The following is a 22,740-nucleotide window of genomic DNA, read 5'->3' on the forward strand; positions in this document are numbered from 1 at the left end:
TATGATAAATATAGATTAAAAGAAAACATTTCTTTTATAAAATAAGTCACTTCTTGTTGAGAAGTGAATTTCAGATCACTGTGCAAATCCATTGACAGTGTTCATTGTCTTTTCTTATTCTTTTATAAAATTTAGAATCAAAATAGGATCCTCATCTTATAGTCAACTATTTTATATATTTGGAATTTTCCATATTAATAGAGCAGGAAGGAAGAATAACTTGTAATAATATACAACGTTTGTCTTAATATCCTGAATAGGATAGCTCAAAGTACCAGATATTTAAAGAATTTTTAATCAGATGTTTTTTGTTTTTTTGTTCTTTTACCTTTGTTCAATTCTGGCATAATGACACAATTTTGGAGTCTAATAGTGATTAGGTTTAAGTCTTCCTCTTAATCAACTTGGGGAATAGTCAAACCCCTGTAGATTCATTGCCTTTTTTCTTTTCTTTTCTTTCTTTTCTTTTCTTTTCTTTTCTTTTCTTTTCTTTTCTTTTCTTTTCTTTTCTTTTCTTTTCTTTTCTTTTCTTTTCTTTTTTTTTTAAACCTTGGTGGCATAACTTTCCCCAGATCTGTCAGATCCTCATTGCCACCCTTTGCTTTTCTCCATTGACCATACTGTTAGGAATGGGTCTGTAACTCAAAATTTAAGCTACACTGGAAATAAATTTTAGCCACCCATAATGTTATAGAGCATCAAGCCAACAGAGTAGATTGATTTTGGAGAAATTTAAGGCATCAGCCAGGACAGTTTAGGTGTATCTTTGGTAAATTATCTCTGCAATATTAGTTATAAATATTTATTTATAGAATTCCAATAATCTTGTAAGCCTGGACACTGTATATGCCTAAGGGTAAGAAACATTTTAGTTCTGTGATAGCCATCCCTATGGCTCTAAAGAGTCAGTGTCCACTTCTAAATAGTCATTAGAGGGGTGCCTGGGTGGCTCAGTCGGTTGGGCGTCCGACTTCAGCTCATGTCATGATCTCGCAGTCCGTGAGTTCAAGCCCCGCGTCCGGCTCTGTGCTGACAGCTCAGAGCCTGGAGCCTGTTTCAGATTCTGTGTCTCCCTCTCTCTCTGACCTTCCCCCATTCATGCTCTGTCTCTCTCTGTCTCAAAAATGAATAAACGTTAAAAAAAAATTAAAAAAAATTAAAAATAAAAAATAGTCATTAGAATTTCTGAGCTTTAGAAACTCCCATTCCAGGGGCGCCTGGGTGGCGCAGTCGGTTAAGCGTCCAACTTCAGCCAGGTCACGATCTCGCGGTCCGTGAGTTCGAGCCCTGCGTCGGGCTCTGGGCTGATGGCTCAGAGCCTGGAGCCTGTTTCCAATTCTGTGTCTCCCTCTCTCTCTGCCCCTCCCCCGTTCATGCTCTGTCTCTCTCTGTCCCAAAAATAAATAAATGTTGAAAAAAAAATTAAAAAAAAAAAAAAGAAACTTCCATTCCAGCCTTCTGAGTCTTTTTTCTTTTCAGCCTCTTTAGCCTCAGGTCCCTACAGCCCTTCCATAGTGGCAGGCTGAATTCTGAATTATGGGTTTATTTATTTACCAGTGGGAACTTTTTTAAGCTATGAAAATATATTGTATTTGTTTGGCGTATATTTAAAACATATGTATCCTATTTATTGATTCTGGAGAAAGCATTTATAAGTAAAAAGGAAACATTTTTTTTTCTGTAGATATGTGAGAAACAAATCAGCCTTTTGGCCACAGTGGTTGGAGTCGTGCTTTCTTAGGGCTCAGGATTCCCTGACTGGAGCACGGCAGACAAAGCTTCATCGTGGGAAGGAGCTGATCTGGATTATAAGAAATTTGGAAGGAAAGTTGGTTCCTTACACACATCTCAATCTGTCCCTCAGAAACAACCTCTGATCATTTTACCAAATTTTTCCTTTCTTCTCCTGACAGCTCCACCCGCTTGTCTGCCCTGAGACCTGTTACCTTAAAGTTTCAAGCATGAAGCATAGAAAGTAAAGAAAAGAGACGGGTGGGAAGTGGCCCCTTTGAAGAAAGGATAAATGATGAAGGAAGGAAATAGCTACATGGTCTTTTTCCTGAATTAATTTTAATCTTCCTTTTTTTTTTTTTCTTTCCTGGGCTTCTATTCAAATAACTGTCCATTCTTGATCACTAGCAGATTGATGCTCTTACCATTCATCATCAGGAATAAGATGAGACTTCCTGCCTTGTGTTGTTTGGTGTTTGTTTTTACCTGAGGCCTAGATTTATTCTCACTCATCTCCTCTTCAGAAACACTGCTTAGAAAGCAAAAGTAACTACCATTTTGATATAACTGGAATTTAATCTTCTGAGTTCTTCCAAGGCAGTCCCTGGCTCATTATAGCCTGTTTCATACAGACTCTGGGATGGCAGCATGAACAAGTTAGAAGAGGTAGGTAGGTTTCTAAAAGCTAAGTGATCCAATTATAATTGGTTTGTCCCAGATAGCTCAAAGCCTTGGGAACAGAGACAGTCCACCGTCGTGGAACTTGCCTCATTTTAGGGTATCAACTGCCAGGAGCAAAACTGACAAAAAAATAAAAAGTTTTAGAAACAGCATTTCAAGTCAGTCAGGGGGGAAAAATAGCAAATAAACAAATGATAATGTAATGATGCAATCAGCAGTGGCTTCTGGACTTAGGCCATTAAATAAAACACATTTTGGATCTCAGGCCAATCAGGCATATGTGGAAAGAGGGAAGGTTTTGTTTTTTGTTTTTTTGTTTTTTTGGTTTTTTTTTTTTGTCTCATCCATTCTCTGTTTTTTCCTGAGAGTATAGGTTAACAGGGCCAAACCCAGGTTATATTTGTCAGCTGAATGAACATAACTGGGTTTTCATTAGGGAGATGGGGATGAAAAATTCTAATAGATTTGAAGGAGGGAACAGTATGAAGGCATGAAGAAAGTTTTTGAATAGGATCATACAAATTCTGCCTCTAATAATGTTTAATGTCTATTTCTTAAGTCAGTTGAGGATCTGCAAGATATTATTTTCCACTTACTTTAGCAAATGGCATTCTAAGATTTGAGTAAGTCATATGTATTCCCAAATGGAAACTAACTGAACTGAAAGCAACACTAACCTCCCAGTCAAATGAGATACCGAATAACAGAATCAGAATATCAGTGGGGAGTCATTCCCTTTAGGCAAAGCTCAGTATATTCAGAAATCGCTGAATTGCTGAAGAGCAGGAAATCATAAGTTACTATTAAACAAAAGAAGATAAACACTGAAATGTAGTTGAGATTATAAGGTAAACAGAAGAGAAAGCCAAAGATAGGATACAACCCTCCCCTTTGCCTTTCTGGAGTCCATTTCTCTTGATATCTTGGCTCAAGGAATTTAGGGAAATTAAAAGTTGCTTCTTTAGAGTAAAGTAAACCAAACTTGAGAATGCCATTCCAAGTTAATTGCTATATTTTTGTTACTTGATAGAAAATAAAACATCTGTCCCAAACTTCTTTTCTTTTATTTACTTGTACAGTGAGTACAATCAATGTATCCTTGAGTTCTATATATTAATGATGTTTACCAGTTGTGTGACTTGAAGCAAGTGATTTTTTTTTGTGAGCTCTTTTCCTCACCTACAAAATGAGAATTATAATGCATTCTTAAATTTGTTGAAAAGGTTGTCAGAAGATTTTAAGATAGTATATGAAAAAAATTTGGACATAGCTTCTCAGTAAATTTCATCTCTGAGAATGTTTATTTAACTATATAAGGCTATAAACCTCCCAATACTAAGAAAATACAGAGAAAAAGAAGAATTCTCCAAAAAAACCCACAAAAAAATAAAAAACAGATCAGTGCACTAATATAATAAAATGATTGCTGTTAATTAATGATACATTTTAGAAAGAGCTATTTGGAAGACCCAATGAATATCTGAAACAGGATATGATTTTTATAACTTCTAGTGAGTTCATAATCATTTGCAAATGATTTTAAAGTTTTGTATGCACTTTTTAAGGGAATTGGCAAGTAGATGCACATGAATGTTATAGGATAAGAATCTTTGTCCATTGGGTTTGGTAGCTTCCATCTTGTCTTAGAAGAAATTAAAAGGGAACAGAATATACCAGTCCAAAATAAGCTTCCTTCTGGTTAGAAGTTAACCCATTTGTAAAAGAAACTTACATATGTAAAAAGAGCTTTACCTGTGTAAAATCTACATGTGTAAGGGTGTCTCCCTCTCTATACCTGGAAGAGGAGGACTAAATCTCTAGAAATTCTTATCCGTGGAGGAGACTTGGTCTTAACACTGTATAAGAACAGTATCTTTTCCTGCAACTGGCCTTCTCTACCCATCCAATGTATTTCTTTTGTCTTTAGCTGGAGATGATATTTAAGGTGGTGGCTTTGATCATTTGGGGGAGTTATTCAGTGTTCCTGAGTATCTTTCATTTATACAGGAGGTATACATGTTATTAAACTTGTGTTTGTTTTTCTCCTATTAATCTTTTTTTTTTTTGCTGTTAACCTAAAACTACTCTTTAAAAAAGAAAAGCCTTTAAACAACCTTACATTGAATAACAACAAAACAATATTTTAATGTAATTCTGATTGTTGTGATGATGTGATGACTTTATGCTACTAGACCACTAAATACAGTAAAAATAATAATAGTTTTTAAAAATCCCTAGCAGACTTGTGATACTAATTCATACACAGGTATGGCTGTAGTTCAGAAATACAAACACAAGAATCCCTGTAGTAAATTTCCTCTATTAAGCTACTTCTGATTAAAGCTGTTAATATACTACTGAGAAAGCAAATGTCCGTGGAAATATTTTGAAATTGTTGACTAGCAGAAGTTTCTCATTGTTCACCAGGTGGGAGAACAATGTATATGAGGAACTCCTTTCTGTCTCAGGAGCTCTCTGATTTATACTATACTCAGACAAATATATATTGATTTGCAAAATGTAGGGATGTTCTAGAGATAAACAGCTGTGTAGTCAATTGGTAGTTAATTTGGGTTAGCATTCTTAGAAAATAAAATGGCTTTTGGAAACATGTCAGCTCTTTCTTTGCAAATCTGTTTCATTCTACCTGTTGATTCATATTTCACACATTATGTATAAATCCCTGTTGACCTTAAAAACAAAACAGCTGGTTATTTTGCCAGCACAGTGCTTTATTCAGGAAGAGCAGAGGAATTGCAATTCAGAACAGCAAGCTCTGGCAAACCATAGGCAAGCCTGGAGAAGGAAGTTGAGAAGAGCTGCTTGGAAGGAAGGTCAGGAAGGAAGTGAGCATTCAGTGTGGTGATGGCCTCTCATTTGTTGAGTTAAGGTATTTATTGGCTGAACTTGTTGCTGAGCAAGGAGAAGTTCTTCCTTTCTCCTGCAGGAGCAGTAAAGTAAGCTTCTTCCTGTTGGGAATGCAAGGTGTGTCTTTCTGTTGGGGTCTTCAATTGACAAGGAGGGGTGGTGCATTAGACCTCCCTCTTCTGGCCTCCATTTTAGATGAGGTTTCCTTTAGTTAGTTTCACATATCAGCTTGTAATTCTCTCTTGCCATGATGGATGTTAGGAGAGAGGAGAAGCTTAAAATACCTACTTTAAATACTGGAAGCAGAGACATTTGACAGATACAGTAAGAATGTGTGCATCTGACACCACTAGTAGCATCCTTAGCAGCTAGGGACTTAGAAGGGCATATTCCTGGGTTCCACCCCAGACCTACTGGATCAGGAATTCTGAAGATGGGGCTTGAGGAACTGTTTTAACAAACCCTGTAGGTGACTTTAATGCTTGCTAAACTTTGTGAGTGACTGTTCTAAAGAACAGGGATTCCATTGCAATAAGTATTGGGAAAATATGATTATTACATAATGAATATTTGAAGCCTTGTAAAACAAAAGAGGGTGTTGACTGAATTAGAGGAAATGAATAATTAATATGAAGTTCAGATCTTATGTGCCTCATAGAGACTGGGAACCAACTAAAATCCCAAATTGTTTCTGTTCTATATCCGCTGACAGACTGCTTGTGGAATGTGTATGATTATTATATAATCCCAGCACATATACATACACACACACACACATGCATAATTCACATGGAAGAATGGAAACAAATCAGATAGAAGTCACTTTTGACTCTGTGTTGCTCTGAATTAGCTGTGAAATTGTCTTGATTATTTAAAAAAATTTTTTTTATTGTTTGTTTATTTTTGAGACAATGTGAGAGAGTGCAAACAGTGGAGGGGCAGACAGAGGGAGACGCAGAATCTGAAGTGGGCTCCAGGCTCTGAGCTGTCAGCCGAGAGCCCGATGCGGGACTCGAACTCACCAACCATGAGATCATGACCTGAGCCGATGTTGGACGCTTAACCGACCGAACCACTCATGTGCCCCTTGATTAATTTTTCAGAGTCTCATATCAAATCTTGTTTCACAAGCATCTTTCAAAATGAAATATGTTAATGAAAATAAGAAACAATTGCTAAAGAAATGACCATTATAATACTGCCAGTTTTCATTTATATCTATTTCTTTATACAAAGAGATACTTCGGTTAGCCCTAGAAATATTTTAGTTACTTAGGAAAAAATAGGACAAGTTGTCTGTTAAAAAACTCCCTTGAAAATATAACATGCAATTAATTTTACTGCCCAGGTACACAATTTTCACTTGATGGGAAGTTAAGTTGTGTAAGGAGGTCATATCTTACATAATTTAATTTTGAATAAGTAAATGTATTTGCTGATGCTTTGTTTCTACATGAATTTCTTAGATAAAACAAGATTCATGTTCTATGTAATTTATTACATGTATGCCATTTTTTTTTTTAAAGGAAACAAGGAACAAGGAGTGAATAAAATTGAAATTAAGTTGTTACAACTGTTTTATTTGAATAATTTTAAATTTCAGGACAGATTCCAAAGACAGCACAGAAATTTCCAATATACGATTTACCCAACTTCCCTTAACGATTACCACCTTGAATAATTACGGTACATTTATCAAAACCAAGAAAGTAACATGGGTACAATGCTTCCAACTAAACTACAGACTTTCTTTAGATTTTGTCAGTTTTTCTGCCACTTTTTTTGTTTTAAGATTCAGTTCAGGATCCCACATTGCATTTAGTTGTAATGTGTGCTTAGTCTTCAGATCTGTGAAAGCGTTTCAGTGTTTTTCTTTTCCATGGAATGGACAGTGTTTTTTTAGAAGTAACAGGTAGATATTTTTAAGAGCCCCACAAGTTTGTTTTTGTGATGTTTTCTCATGTGGATACAATAAACATGAGTTCATACTGACATCTCTTACCCTTAATTCACCTCGGAAGTCATTCCACCCTCCCCCACCTCCCCTTTGCTTATTTGTAGAGTCTTTATCTGATAGTGAGAAATTGATTCTAAATATCAGAAATGCTAGCCCTTCCCCCTCTGAGAAATGAATTCACCATCTATGCTGCAGAGCTAGTGTGGTTCTCTAGTCTAATAGCATCCAGTCAAAGCACTGTTTGCCAGACTTACTGAGTCAGGCCCTTCTTGCCTACCCTTTTTGATAGCTAGGTTAGTAGCTAGGTTAGTTTTTTTTATGGAGTAAGATGATGATTCAAATGTATTATTTCCAGCTTCCTTTGCCTTACTATATATAATGCCAGCTCTCATTGATACTACTTCTAAATATGAATAGAGCTCTTTGTGGGCTCTTGATTTTGTCCTTTGGTGTATTTGTTCATCGTATTGCTAAACCCTTTAGTGTAAATAACACTATAAAAAGTGTCACGTCTGCTAGGGTATGCCTTCCTTTATTCTTAATATTTTAGCTTTATGAATTTGAAGAACATGTTTCAAATATTATGAGAAAGCCAATTAGATTTTGATAGGATATATTTTATGAATATTGTCATCTTTATTGTTCAGTTTTCCCATCCATTAAGATAGTATATTCCTACATTTTAAGTATCCCTTCATGTCCTTCTGTAATATTCTATACATTTTTAAATCATTCTTCTTATAACTTTCCTTAGTTTATTTCCAATTACTCTATACTTTTTATTTCTATTATAATAACTTTAAAAACTTCTATTCCTAAATGTTTCTTACCAGTTTTTAGGAAAAAGATGATTTTTTTGTGTGTGTAATAAACTTTCATACTCTTATACAGCTGATGTCACCTACCAATTTTGATGATTTGTAGATTCTTCTGGATTTTTTTATTAATACGTTGCACATTTAGTGGACAATGACACTTCTGTTTCTCCTATTCTAATCGTAAAATCAGTCTCTCTCTCTCAATCTCTCTCTTACTTTGTCTCGTTGCATTACCTGAATTTTGTAGTACAGTAGTGAAGAGAATGATAATAGCAGACATCCGTGTGTTGCTTCTAACTTTCAAGAGATATCTTGCAACATATCACCATTTCGTGTGATGTTATCTTTTTTTTTTTTGATATAGATCCTTTATCAGTTAAAGAACTTAAATTTATTTCTTATTCACTAGGATTTTATTTTAAATCATGATTCATTAAACTTTCACCCAGTTTTTAATGCATTTATTAATATTATCATTTGGCTTTTGATTTTTTTTTATGGGTCAGTTTGGTGAACTACTTAAAGGGACTGCCCACAAGGTTAAAGGATCAGTTACATTCTTGTGATTAAATTATACTTGGTAATGATTTACTCTGACGATTTTTATGTATTTCTATAATATCTTACTTAGGATTCTTGCATAAAAATTCATAGGTAAAATTGACCCACTATGTTTTTTGGTTTTATTTGTTTTGGTTTTTCTGCACACGTCTGATTCTGGAATCAAGATAATACAGCTTTCGTAAAGTTAGTTATATTATTATCTATTTCAAAGACCAATATGCAACATTTCTTGTTTCTTCTTGAGGGACTCAGAAATAGAAAAGTCAGGCATGAAATTCAAGTAGGGAAAACACCACCTGAGAGTGATATGTTCCTGGCCCCAGTTCTTGGCACAGGGTACCAGAATTAGGTGCTTCTTCTGGAAAAACAGCATCATTGTAAGGAAAACAAATAAATATGATTGCTTTTATACACCCATGTTTGTAAACTTAAAGATCTGTACCTGATACACAAACAGTTGATGGAGTGTGTGTGTGTGTGTGTGTGTGTGTGTGTCAGAAAAAGATTGAGACAGAGAGAGAAAGAAGGTATGAAATCAGTATGAGACATAATAGACATACAGGGAGGATAGATCAGGAGAGAAGCAAAACAGAATTTATTAAACAAAATGATCCAGGAATCAAGTTTAAGTGAATTTGGGGTAGTACGATAAGAGAAAACCTATCAGGATACCTGACAGGGAGAGCCACTGAATGATTACCTTTTAAAGTTATTCCTCCACCTCTGAATAGAACTCTCTCATAAAATTAACATACTTCTCATTTTCATTCAAATATGTTACTTTTAAAATTTACTTGTCGCTCTTTCAGCAATTTTGGCAAAAATGTTCTTAGCCATTTGGATTTGCCATAGGACTTTGTAACTATCTGCTCCTACTGATTTGCTGAATAATAATGATCCAAGATCATTTATCTTCCTTAAATATCCACAAAATTAGCTGAGGAAAATCAAAGAAAGTTACTGCTTTGAGATCTAAAATGTACATTATTAGGGTGCCTGGGTGGCTCAGTCGGTTGAGCGTCCAACTTGGCTTAGGTCATACTCTCACAATTTGTGGGTTTGAGCCCCGTGTCAGAGTTGACAGCTCAGAGTCTGGAGCCTCCTTCGGATTCTGTCTCCCCCTCTCTCTCTGCTGCTCCCACGCTCATGTTCTGTCTCTCTCTGTCTCTCAAAAATAAACAAACATCAAAAAAATAAAAAAAAAGAATCATTTTCCCTTTGGGAGTCCCTTTGTGTCCATATGCTATTGTGTGATTATTACATATATAAGGACATAAGGTCATCATGAGAAAACACAGGAATAGAATTATTATTATATAAATCAAGCAAAGTCTTATTAACAAAAATTTTAGAAAATGAAATGTATGGGGTGCCTGGGTGGCTCAGTCAGTTAGGCGTCCGACCGGCTCAGGTCATGATCTCCCAGTTTGTGGGTTCGAGCCCCGTGTCGGGCTCTGTGCTGACAGCTCAGAGCCTGGAGCCTGTTTCAGATTCTGTGTCTCCCTCTTTCTCTGACCCTCCCCTGTTCATGCTCTCTCTCTGTGTCAAAAATAATGTTAAAAAAATTTTAAAAAAAAAGAAAATGAAATGTAGGGTATTATATAGAAAAATGGTTTGATAAACTTTTCTTGCTCTACTGCGAAGAAAAAAGTGAGGGAGAAGTTAAAAGAGGTAGACAGAGATTTTAATACATCCTGCCTTGGATTTGAGTAGTTAAAAGTAAAGTAAATATTTACTTCAAACACTTGTTTGGTTTTTAACATACTTCACCTATAATTAAAGCACAAGTTTCCTTGTAAGCTGGCTTACTGTCATTTCTTTTTCCTTTTTTTTTTAAATTTGTTTAATGTTTATTTTTGAGAGAGAGAGAGAGAACGAACCGCTCGGGGGAGGGGCAGAAAGAGAGGGAGACACAGAATCTGAAGCAGTCTCCAGGCTCTGACCTGTCAGTACAGAGCCTGATGCATGGCTTGAACACACAAGCCGTGAGATCTTAGCCTGAGCCTAAGTCAGACGCTTAACCAAGCTTGATAAGCTACCAAGACATCCCGGTTCTATATCATAAATAATGTAAAGTCTTGGAACTATAATTTGGTTATGTTGAAGTGATGGAAACAAAATAGACATAAATTAAATATTTTAGATAAGTGTTGGATGTTAAATAGAATCTTTCACATGAAGTAAGGAAGAGAAAAAAATGGAGCCAAGAACATTAACTCATCCTTTTATAGTGCAGAGGGAGCCTGCCATACTGTGCATTTTTAAATGTTGTCTAGAAAGAGATGCCATTTAATGGACTCATATCAAAGGAAAATATCAGGGTTCCATAGCCTTTCAGTTTAGTTGCACAGGACAGTATAGGTTTGTTTACATAGTTTTGGTTTCCTTTGCATTTCTGTGCACTCAGTCTTTTGGATTTCAGAATTGCAAGCTATGATTTGGATTAGTTTCTAAAAATGTGTAAATGACATCACTTTAGTAAGTATCAGTAATGTGACAAGCGCTGTAAGGTGGCATTACAGTAAAATAATGAGTTTTCAAAATTTACATCATAATAGGTACATTCCTCACACATATAAAAAGCTGTTTACTCTTTACTTCTTCAGGAAAATAACCTGCTCTAAAATAATACTTAAATTTAAATATCAAGTCTGGAAATCTCTATGAAAAGCAAGATGCCAGACAGTCCTGTTTGTCTCATAATCTCCCGTCCTTATTTTAGAACGCTATACACAAGGCATGCAACTAGAAGAGAAGTGGTCCTATTTAGTTAACTTTTTGTTTACTTTTCTAAATCACAATTAACACGGCTCACATCCCTCCCGTAACTTTTGCAGGAACAGCCAATGTTAGTAATTTCCTGGAGCCCCTTCCCCAACACAAACCTTGGAGCTGAGTAATGCAGGAAATTTGGGGGAGGAATTTCTGTTGTTCTGTCCATGCTGGTCACTGATGATTGAGCTGAGTTAATCTCTTCCAAAGCAGGAAGCCCCCATAAATCCAAATGCTTGCTTCCTTACTGCCATGCCACACTGCTGACCCTTGGCTATGGCTCCCAAGGGGGATGGGCATTGTGTGTGTTCAGACCACAGGTAGCTGTAAGTCAGCCCTTCACAGGTACCCTCTGTTCTCTGGTGCAGTGAAGGATTTTTTTTTTAAGTTAGCTGCTTTTCCAAGAACCTTCTTACTTCTCCATCAGTCATGAAACTCAGTTCCCTCTCTCTTTGTAGTTGAATCATCCCCTTCTCCCTTGAAGTTTTGAAGCCATGCTGGGACATCCCAAAACACCAAATAACACTTTTCAGGTTCTAGGGAAAGCCAGATATTATCCAAGACCAAATATGTGGCTGCTCTGAGAAGTAAGGAGTGAAACAGGGAAAAATCCTTTTTATGTATAACAAAAGCTAAACAGAAAAAAAAATTATCAGAAAATTATTTTGCAGTTTAGCTACTAAATCCTTCAAAAAAACAAGAAGGATTCAGGTTGTACTTGAAAGGAAATGCTTGTTTTAGTCAGTTCAGGTTGCTATAACAAAATACCTTAGACAGGATGGGTAAAGCAATAGACATTTTTTTTTTTTTTTCTTACAATTCTGGAGGCTGGGGAATCCAAGGTCAAGGTGTTAACATTGGGTGCCTGGTGAGAGCTGTTTGAATGGCTTGTAGTCAGCTCCTTTCTCTCTATGTGCTCAAAGGACCTATCCTCAAGGCTGCTTCTAGAGAGAGTTCTTGGGTCTCATCCTTTTCTCATAGGAACACTAATCCCATGAAGGTACCACCCTCACTACCTCATGAAAACCTAATCACCTCCCAAAGGGCCTGCTTTCAAGTATCATCACATTGAGGGTGAGTGTTTCAATGTGTGAATTTCAGGGGAACACAAACATTTCAGTCTGTTACAATGCTTTATAGGAGCATTTTGTTTTCAACTTTTATTTCACACACAATTTCCAGGTTTAGTATTTGACTTTTATCATCATAGCCATGATGCAGGGTCATCATTTTTCTCTGTTGACTTCTATTGTTAATGCGATACAGTACGAATGGCCAAATCTTAATCACAACCTGGTCTTTTTCTCCCTGGAGTTACAATGTCATTTATATCTGCCACCTTGCCATTTCTCCTAATATGTCTTACCAGTTTTTCAAATTCTGTAAGCCCCAAACTGAACTTATGCTCATATTTTTCTCACAATATCCCTGTAGGCTTTCTTAATTCTCTGGTTTGAGCCAACAATGACCCAGTCACCCAGTCCCCAAATTCAGTCGTCTCTGAAGTATTCCTGTAGTTTACCCCATATCAAGTATGATCTCTAAGTACAATAGACTTGGTTCTTCCTTGGAGTCTTGCTGACTCCACTGTCATCTCTTTTGATTCAAGCCCTTATTATTTCATGTCTAGATCATTGCGATCGCCACTTTAGTTTTCTTTCCATTTCTCTTCCTAACAGACTCTATCGTGGCCTCTTGATTTTTCTTCCTCTAGCTTACCTTAGTTCATGTTACTCCCTTGCTTAAGATTGTGTATTGTTTTCCTTATATTTCTACGATAACACTTGCTTATGTCTGGCCGTCAAAGCCGTATGATCTGGGTTCATTTCACTTCTGCATTCACCTGCATCAAACGCACTGCCAAAATCCTTGTTTCTTGCCTTTCTTTCCCTTTCGTGGTACACTTTTGGAGCTCTTCTCTGCTTCTCAAAATTCGTCATTCCTAGAGGCCTAGTTTTAGTCACACCATCTTTATTAACTGTCCCTGATGTTCCAGCCATCAGTTAGCTTCTGTCATGAGAAGTGCGGTTATATTTCTTATGCCGTCCATATGGTACGCAACATCCATTGATCTGATTTGTACCTTATCTTTTTGGGGGGTTTGTGTTGGTGTTATTTTGGGTTTTTTTTGGGGGGGGTTATTTTCATCTAAAGCGATTTCAGATTTACATTTGCAACTCAAGATATGCCCATGTGCAATTTTAGTTATCCTTTTGCACCACAGCTAGCTTTGCTTGGAACTAAGCCAAGTTCTGGAGTTCACATTTCTTCTGATGAAGGGTCTATTAGTTTTCAAGAATCGCATCACACACTAGGAAATCTCAGTTTCCACAGCAGGAAAGGGTCCAGGACATTTTTCTAGATCTCCTCTGTGGCTCTTTGGAAGTGTGTGAGACCAGATGGGGTGATATGGCTGTTGTGTCTGTTGTATGCTGGCAGACTCGTAGTGTCATATGTCCAAATACATGGTTCCTCTCAGTTTTCTAAGAAGGCAGGGAGGGAATACATTTGAAGGGTCTCTTCAGATCCTCTTGGCTTTCTCTTCCTTTAAACACTTAGCAGTTTGCTTAGCCTCAGGCATAGCTATTTTGGTGTGCGTGTTTGACCGGGTCAGCTACCACTTTGCCCTGTGACTTGCCTGCTTATTCAGAGTTCTTGCCACTTTTGGACTGAGACAAAACACTGCCTACTGGCATGAGACACTGCTTTTCAATAATCTACCAAGGTTGTACACTTTGGAATTGGAGGTAACTAACTTCCTATGGAGAAGACAGAACATTCTAAGAAGCTTTGCAGATAAACATGATCTCTCTTTTTCTTCCCTCTGAAAAACTTCCCTAAAGTATAGTTTCTCTGTGGAGTTTATCCAGAAATGTCCTCTCTCATCGAGTGGAGACCTTTGCTTAGAAAATAGTTTATTGTGAAGACACAGCCAATATGGGGCCTTGAGGCCATTTCATGGGTTGGCTCCCTTCCTTCCATACTTCATGTATTCTTTCTCTTGCTCAGACATCTTACCAAATATTTGGGGTGTTCTGGAACCAGTTTCATTGAAGGTTGGGGTTGGTTTCCTCCACAGCACTAAGCAGTTCTTAGATACCAGCTGGGCATCCTACAATTCAGCTCACTTCTGACACTGTCTGTTTATATCAGTTCCGTTAGATTAAGTGTTCAGTCTTACTGGACTGCCCCCCACAAAAACTTCAGACACCAGTCTGAAGCCTGGGCTCCTGACCAATCAGCTGTAGATTGGAGGTTCCAACAACTCTTGCCTTAGGTTCCAGATGCCAGTAGCAAGTCCAGGTTATTACATGTACTTCTGATCAAACCGATAGAAGTCAGAGCTTCCTACAACCCCCTCCTTCTTTGGGTTTGATTAATTTGCTAGAATGGCTCATAGAACTCAGAGCAGCATTTTACTTGTTAGGTCATCAGGTTATTATAAAAAGATATAACTCAGAAATAGGCAGACAGAAGAGACACATAGGACAAGGTATGGGGAAAGGACATGGAGCTTCCATACCCTCTCCTGACATTTCCATGTGTTCACCAACCTGGAGGCTCTCTAAACCTAGTCTTTCAGGGTTTTATGGTGGCCTCATGAAGTAGGCATGATTGTTATTGGCAAATGATTCAAACTCCAGCCCATCTCCCCTCCCTGAAGTTCGGGGGGGTGGGGTGGGACTAAAATTTCTAACCTAATCACATGTTTGGCAGTTCTGGCAAGAAGCCACTATTCCTAGGTGCTTCCAAAACTGACCTCATTAAGATAAACAAGACACTTCTATAGCTCTCATTACTTAGAAAACTCCAAGGGTTTTAGTAGCTCTGTACCAGCGATGAGGACAAAGACAAAATATTTATTATAAATCACAGTATCACACCAAGAAAACATCAATACTTATTCCCTCCCTGGAGCTGGTTTTCTAGAAAACCTTAGCTAAGTCATTTCATATGTAATGAACTTAATTCGTAGGCTTCCCTATTGTGCTGTAGATAAGAAACTTGAAAGAAAGGTCAGGGTCAGCCTCTGCACTCAAGTGCAAACTGGTGCTCTTCTCTCTAGTCCTGTCCCTGCCCTCCCTACAGTCTAGTAAGGGTCTTTCTCTTTCTGCTGCTCTGTTCTCTCATTTTTGTCTTTATGTTTTGAACCTATAATTTCTTGGGGTACCTGGGTGGCTCAGTCGGTTGAGGATCCAACTCTTTTTTTTTTTAATTTTTTAAAAAACATGTATGCACCTTTGAGAGAGAGAGAGAGAGAGAGAGAGAGAGAGAGAGAGAGAGAGAGAGAGCATGAATGGAGGAGGGGCAGAGAGAGAAGGAGACACAGAATCCGAAGCAGACTTCAGACTCTGAGGTGTCAACACAACCCGATGCGGGGCTTGAACCCATGAACCGCGAGGTCATAACCTGAGCCAAAGTCGGTCACTTAACCAACTGAGCCACCCGGGCACCCCAGATCATCATCTGACTCCTGATTTTGGCTCAGGTCATGATTTCACAGTTCGGAGATCAAGCCCTGTGTCAGGCTCTGCATTGACAGCACAGAGCCTGGTGGGACTCTCTCTCTTTCTCTCTCTCTCTGCTTTTGTCTCTCTGCCTCTCCCCTGCTCATGCACACTCTCTCTCTAAAAAAAAAAGAAAAAAAAAGTTTTCTGCTTTTAATGAAATCCAGCTCTTGCAAATGAATGCATTGTTTTCCAGACTTTTCTTTTTCTTTCTTTCTTTCTTTCTTTCTTTCTTTCTTTCTTTCTTTCTTTCTTTCTTTCTTTCTTTCTTTCTTTCTTTTTCAGACTATTGTTTCCTACAAGCACTTTTAAAAACCTTTCTTAAGGTCAAGTCTAAGTGATTCGTTTTTTTGTCCCTCTAGGCAGCACCTTCTGCTCCATGTGTTCAAGGATCACATTGCAGCAGAAAATTTTCTGGAAATGAAAACCTTATTCAGTGGAAGTCATCCAACAGAGGAATGAAAAATAATGTGTTACATGTATTCAGGAGTTAAAATGAGTGAAATAGATCTATCTGTAACTATCTTTATCTCAACATAGACATATCAACGTCTAATGTTTCATAAAATTATGTCTCTAAAGAGACAAATATAATTTTAGCTGCATGATGGGTTCGTGGGCTTTTTAAAAACATTATCAATTTTCTTAGTGTCTGAAAGGTCTCATATTTTTTAGAAAAGAAGAAAATTAATCTCAATTTAATATTCGATAATAATATCCTTCTATATAGATTATATATTTAACTTGGGAGCAAAAATGTCATTTCTTGAGCTGGATCTCTTATACGATTGAACTTACTTAGGTCACTAAATAGGTTCTAGGCGTGTAATAGTTTCTTTGTTTATTAACCCAATACACATTTATCAAATGGTGTTACAAAGATAAAAGATTGTGTGCGTATCAACATAGTTGTGCTTATGTGTATAAATAACAAAACATTCATTAATTCTGTAACATTTTGCCTTAAAAATATGTAGTGCATATTTCATTGAATCTCCTTTTATATTAGTTTTTCTGTTCCGTTTTTACATCTTAAATCACTAGTGTTTTGTTCAGAAATCTGTGGCCTACAAGAGTCACTTTGCGCATGTTTGGAGTTTTGAAGTAGGAGAAAGAAGAGTCTATTTTCAGAGAAAAGCAAAACAAGTCAGTCAATTCGGTTTTAACAAATGAATCATAAAAAAAGGGTCCACTCCATTTCCCCAGCCTGGCCTCTCAGTCATAGTCAAGTCATGTGAATGTCTCTTTATGTGTCAGTCACCCTGGAAAAAAAAAAAAGTGGTAAAGCTGGGACTACAGTTTCTGAGTACTTCAGTAAAGAGTATTTATTTATTTATTTAAATATTTATTTTGGGGTGAGCGCAAGTGGGGGAGGGGCAGAGAGAGGAAGACAGAATATCCAAACCGGGCTCTGTGCTGATGCTGACAGGCTAATGGCAACGAACTGGATGTGGGGCTCAAACTCATAAACCGGGAGACCATGACCTCAGCCGAACTGGGACACTCACCCGACTGAGCCACTAAGGCTCCCCAAGAGAATTTAATTAAATCTGCTTCTCCAGGTGAAGGAATGCTTTTCAAATAGGGGAACATTTGCCCTAAAGACTGGAGCTGGTTTTGACGACAGAGACGACAGAAAGCATGCCCTTCTCTTCCCTCCATTGGCACCAAATGAAAATATGGCTAAGAGATTGAGTCCTGAAGCAGAGTAGGTGGATAGGTAATCTTCATGATGATCACCAGGCCACATTTTCTTCCCCGAGCCCTGAGATTCTGCTATAAATTACAACTAATCTTGCTTGAAGCTCAGTCAAGAGTGACGATGCAGAAGTGATGTCTGCTTCACTCTGGTCATGCCTGGGGGACTGAAGGTTGCAGAGAAGGAAGAATAGACAGAGCCAGTACTTACTGCAGTGAGATCAAACTGGCTTGTGAGGTGACAACTTTTATGTTACTTTTTAATTTTCTTGAAGCCATGAATGACTCATTGTGTGTGTGTGTGTGTGTGTGTGTGTGCGCGCGTGTGTGTGTGTGTGTGTGTGTGTGTGTGTGTGTCCGTTTGTGTCTGTGGTGGGGAGACACAGCCCACAGAGAGCGGCAGAGCCCTGGGAAGGGAGAGGTGGTAATGACTACTGATTCAGAAATGTCCAGGCCTGGCTGTACAGTATGCATCCCAATTGTTCCTCCCACGCTCATCCCCACACTTGTGCAGCACAGCAAAAAAAGAAATCTACTCCTAAGGTAGATTGTCCTTCTCTTCCAGCCTTTGTTTCTTTTCCTTTCTCTTTGAAGTATAGAAATGTGCCTCTTTCTAGGGCCTGACTCAGGCCATCATTTCTAATGGAAAGCCTTCATAGGACAGCTACTCAACTAGGGAGCCTTATGAAATCCTTAAAGAAACAAAAAAAAATTAGGCATTGTATGCTAACCTTGGAAGTGCTTCCCTATTGTATCTAACACCTTTCTTTTATTGCCAGTGCTTCAGGCAAGAATGTGGCATCTTGTCTGAAGTGACTAAAAAAAAAAAACTTTGAAAAACAAGGATCCATCCAGACAGTCTAACCTAATTTTCTACTGTATCACTTGAAGCATACGTCACAAAATTCAATAATCATTGTGATTTGCTTTTGGTTTTATTTTATGAAAACCTGTGGAGAAAAACAACGTGACAACTGAAAAAGAAATGATGCCAATTTAAACAACTCTCCAGTGAAGCAAAATAAGAGAATCGTGGTATAATTAACACATTTCTTAGACTGACAGATTATATTTTTCTTACATAAATCCCAGCTTTTGCTAAGAATTTGTTAATATATACTCATGATTACTTCTCTACATAAAAGATGAAAAATTTTTTTTTCATTAAAGGTCAAATTTAATTTTGGCCCAGGGTGATAAAAGTTTCTAGTGCTTCCCTGTCAGAGATTTTTGGTATAATTTCTGGAGAGTGATGATGGTATTCTGAAAGCTGCATGGGAAACAGAAATAATTCCTGCGTTTTTAGAATAAACATATCAGTATCTGACAGTGCAGGCTCTTAGGACTCTCTAGCTTTTGTTTTAGGAAATTCTGACAAACAATGGCCACAAGCTTGGTCTCTAATCATTCTAGGTAAATGCAGTCACAACAAAGCCTTTGTGGCTTTATTTGGAGGAGGAGTAAGCATAGCCTCTTACTTACTTGAAAATCTGGGAGCAGCTGGAGACAACCAGTGTTTCCCTCTTCCCAGGTCATTTCCCCCTGACCAGGTGAATCGATAAAAGTGTTTCCTCATTTAGACACTAGAGCGAGGATTGTCAACCTTATTCTCTTTATAAAGATCCAGATGGTAAATATTTTAGACTTCACAGGCCACATGGTCTCTGTCACAACTACCCAACTTTTTTGTGCCGCCGAAGCAGCTCTTGACAATATGTAAATAAATGAGCAAGGCTGTGTTCCAGTAACATTTTATTTACAAAAGCAGACTGTGGGCTGACCAGGGTTTGCTGGCCTCTACTCCAGAGCATTGGATTATCTTCCAGGTCATCTGTCCAGTTCCCTGTATAAACAGTTTCCTAAGAAAACTGAAAACTCCCTGCTCCTCACATTTTGCACTCCTCTTCCTAGATTTGATTTCCAGCCAAAGTGATAACACGGGGGTGGGAAGTATTTGTCACTCTGGCAAGAAACAGTCCCCTATTCTTCCGGGATGGGAACATGCGTTAAATTTGAAAAAAACACTTGTGAGACGAATGGCTTGAAGTAACACATGGTTCACAGGGGTTGACTATGGGAATTAGCTCTGATTACAACTGGCTTAGAGGAAAGGTGTGGAGCCAAGGACTGATTCATTGCTATAAGGTCATGACTGATGCTACTCCGGTGTCAATGCTAGACGTAGGACTCCTTTGCTTAATCCAATTACCATGTGATGGAGACAGGCTTGCATGTACTCAGAGGCTAGCTGGCAGCTGGCTCTCTGCAGGGGCCACCAGCAAAAGCAGATGGTTTACAAAGGGACTAGGACTACTTATAAGAATGCTGTTACTGCTTATTGAACATGTAACCTAAGCATTGTGTGAACATGATCTCATTTAATCTTCTGAGTTACTCCTTGAAGTAAATATTGGGAGCCCCCATTATGTGAAGACAAAAGAGCTTAATGGTTCCAAAGGCTTGGTTACAATAAAGCAAAAGAAGGTGGTATGTTCCTGAGTTAGGACACATTCCAAGTGTGAGCGGCACTGTGCTATTCAGTCTGACAGTGACCGACCGGGACCATGACAATAATTTATTTTATGGATTCTATCTCCAAGCCCACAGCCAGAGTGGAGGGCAAGGAATCTAAGGGGAAAAGACATTGCAAGGGCTCTAAGGTTCAAAGACACCAGCTCTATCAGTAAGTAGGCAGTTACATACATATTCTGGAGAGTCCACAGATTAGGATAACTAGATGTCCCAGGTTGCCTCAGACTGAAGTGTTCCTCAGAATGTGGGGCTTTCAGCACTAAAACCTGGAATGTTTGCAGCAAACCAGGAGAATAATTCTAGGTATTTAGGTACTTGGGGCTTTCTAGAAGCTCATAAGCAATGCTATGCCAAAGCTGCCCATGAAAACTGTTCAGTTTTCAGAAATTGTTTAAGCCATTGGCTAACCATTATTAAAAGTTAAATTATATAAACTTACAATTAATTATACTGAAATATTAAATGTTCAAAAGTCACCACTTTCTAATTTTTGAGAAGGCCTCTCACATCTGTGATTTGAGGTTATTGATGTTTACTGTGTGGATTCATACGGTTAGAACTACTACAAATGGTAGGCTACTGCCCATCTCTTCCCAGCTGTGCGTTCAGTGGCATCATACTGGTGGCACGAATTAGGAAGGGAGATGTTCTATTGTTGGTCTAGAATGCAGTGGGGAAAATGTTAATGTTGGTTAAACTTCATAGTGCATGATGTGTGTCCAACTGTTGCATTGTATGTAGTGTACTCAATAAAGAGGAAATATTCTTCAGTGTTGGAGAACTGTTACCTTTCTCAATAAAAATGTAGCTCCCATCATTCACAGATGAGGGAAGTTTTAATTCAATTCTTCATTGCTTCCTTTTCATTTTACTCATTAAAGGAAACCAAATACCCACCACCATTCATGCCGCTATACCACCTCATCAAGTGACACTGTAAGTTGGCAACAAATACAAGAGGTTGGCAGAAATCAACTAAAGCATTCTGTGAGAATTAATTGACTATGTGGAAATGACAATGAGTATTTATATTTTATCATCATTTATAAATGATGTGCCATCCATTTATGAGTACCGTTTACGATGGATGTATGTCTCTCTGTATCCATCTCCGTAGATCTATAGCCGTATACTTTTTTTCGGAGAGCCAGTATTAATTATTTCCCAGTATACCACTGCTCATAAGTTATGGAATGTATAGCAACAGGAGAAAAAAACGGAACCCCAGTAGGTAATGGGTTTGAGCTTGTAGCCTGCAGGCTGCTTTGTTCAGAGATGATGGGGTACTGGGTGTAGCTAAGTCTGTGCATTGCATCTGTCCAAGGAGAAAAATGTTTCTCAAAACAGTCCTGATAATAAATAATGTAAGAGGCAGCCATCTTTGTGGTGCTTATGCTCATCAGTCTTCCCAGGCTGTGTAACTATGTCCTGAAGTGGCGCTTTGTTGCCTGAAAGTCTTCTGTGGTTGAGTTCATTTATGCCAAGCATTTGCCACATAGAATGTAAATTCCATGAAAGGAAAGGCTGAGATTATTTTATTCATTGCTGACTCTTCAAGACGCATAATAGCTTCTCAGTACTTATGCAGTGGGTGCATGCATAAATGATTGAATGAGTGAATTCACTTTTATCATTCTTTTGTAATGCTAGAAGTTGTGATTTCTCATTTCTCAAGGTTTTCTTGGGGGGACAGGGTAACAGTAACAATATTTTTACCATACTAACCTACTGTCATGCACTTAAATTAGAGCTGAGCTTCTCATGTTTTCCCTACCTAACTTGAAGGATAATCACGGGCTTGGTCTGGATTTGGAAGTAGCCTGCTTCATGAATACAATTTGTTTACACGTCTGTGTTTACACTCAAACCTTCACATTATCTTTTTTATGTTTATTTATCTTGAGAGAGAGAGAAAGTGAGTGAGCGAGCATGAGTAGAGCAGGAGGGGCAGAGAGAGAAGGAGAGAGAAAATCCCAAGCAGGCTTGGCACTATCAGCATCAAACCCGGCATGGGGCTCCGTCTCATGAACCATGAGATCATGACCTGAGCCAGAATTAAGATTCGAATGCTTAACTGAGCCACCCAGTCACCCCCACATTGATCTTTTAATTTTTCTTCAAAGAGTACCACATTTTTATTACCTTAAATATCCATCAAGAGCTTTTTATGGAGTATATTAACTAACTTTTCCTCTGTAAATATGTGAATAAGATTGGTATTCCAATTAAATATGCTTTATTTGTTCTATAGGAGCTTATTCACATATACTTGGCATGTATTCCAAGATTTCATGTAACCTAACCCTGTTTGAGAAATTTTATATAGCTACTCAAAGCACTCCCTGAATAACTTACACAAATAGTAAAATATTACTCTATAAGCTTGTACGTTTTAGGTAAAAACAAATATTCCCTTCACCCTCACTCTTCAACAACAGCAACAAAAAAAATAGTAAAAATACTAAATATTTTAATGAAAAGGCCATTTCTTTCTGAGGGTGTTAACGGACTCTACCAAATGTGAATTATTATTCTAAATTTAGAGTTATTATATTCCAGTAAAATAATTCTATTTTAAAGGGCTTAGTAAGTTACTAGTTAAAATAAGATA

The 22,740-nt window shown here is 37.8% G+C and overlaps 1 long non-coding RNA gene across 18 annotated transcripts in view; it reads left to right on the forward strand.

Moving 5' to 3' along the window:
- Positions 1–22,740, forward strand: part of LOC109499940 — a 224,522-nt gene that overhangs the window by 151,217 nt on the left and 50,565 nt on the right. For 13 of the 18 annotated variants that reach the window (XR_006598286.1, XR_006598296.1, XR_006598292.1 and 10 more), the window contains one exon: positions 1,685–1,828. The exons of the other annotated variants lie outside the window; for them this stretch is intronic. This is a non-coding gene — a long non-coding RNA (uncharacterized LOC109499940). The remainder of the gene's footprint in view (positions 1–1,684; positions 1,829–22,740) is intronic. 18 annotated transcript variants of the gene reach the window in all.

Source organism: Felis catus, chromosome A1 (assembly GCF_018350175.1).
Source record: "Felis catus isolate Fca126 chromosome A1, F.catus_Fca126_mat1.0, whole genome shotgun sequence".
Classification (NCBI taxonomy): Eukaryota; Metazoa; Chordata; class Mammalia; order Carnivora; family Felidae; genus Felis; species Felis catus.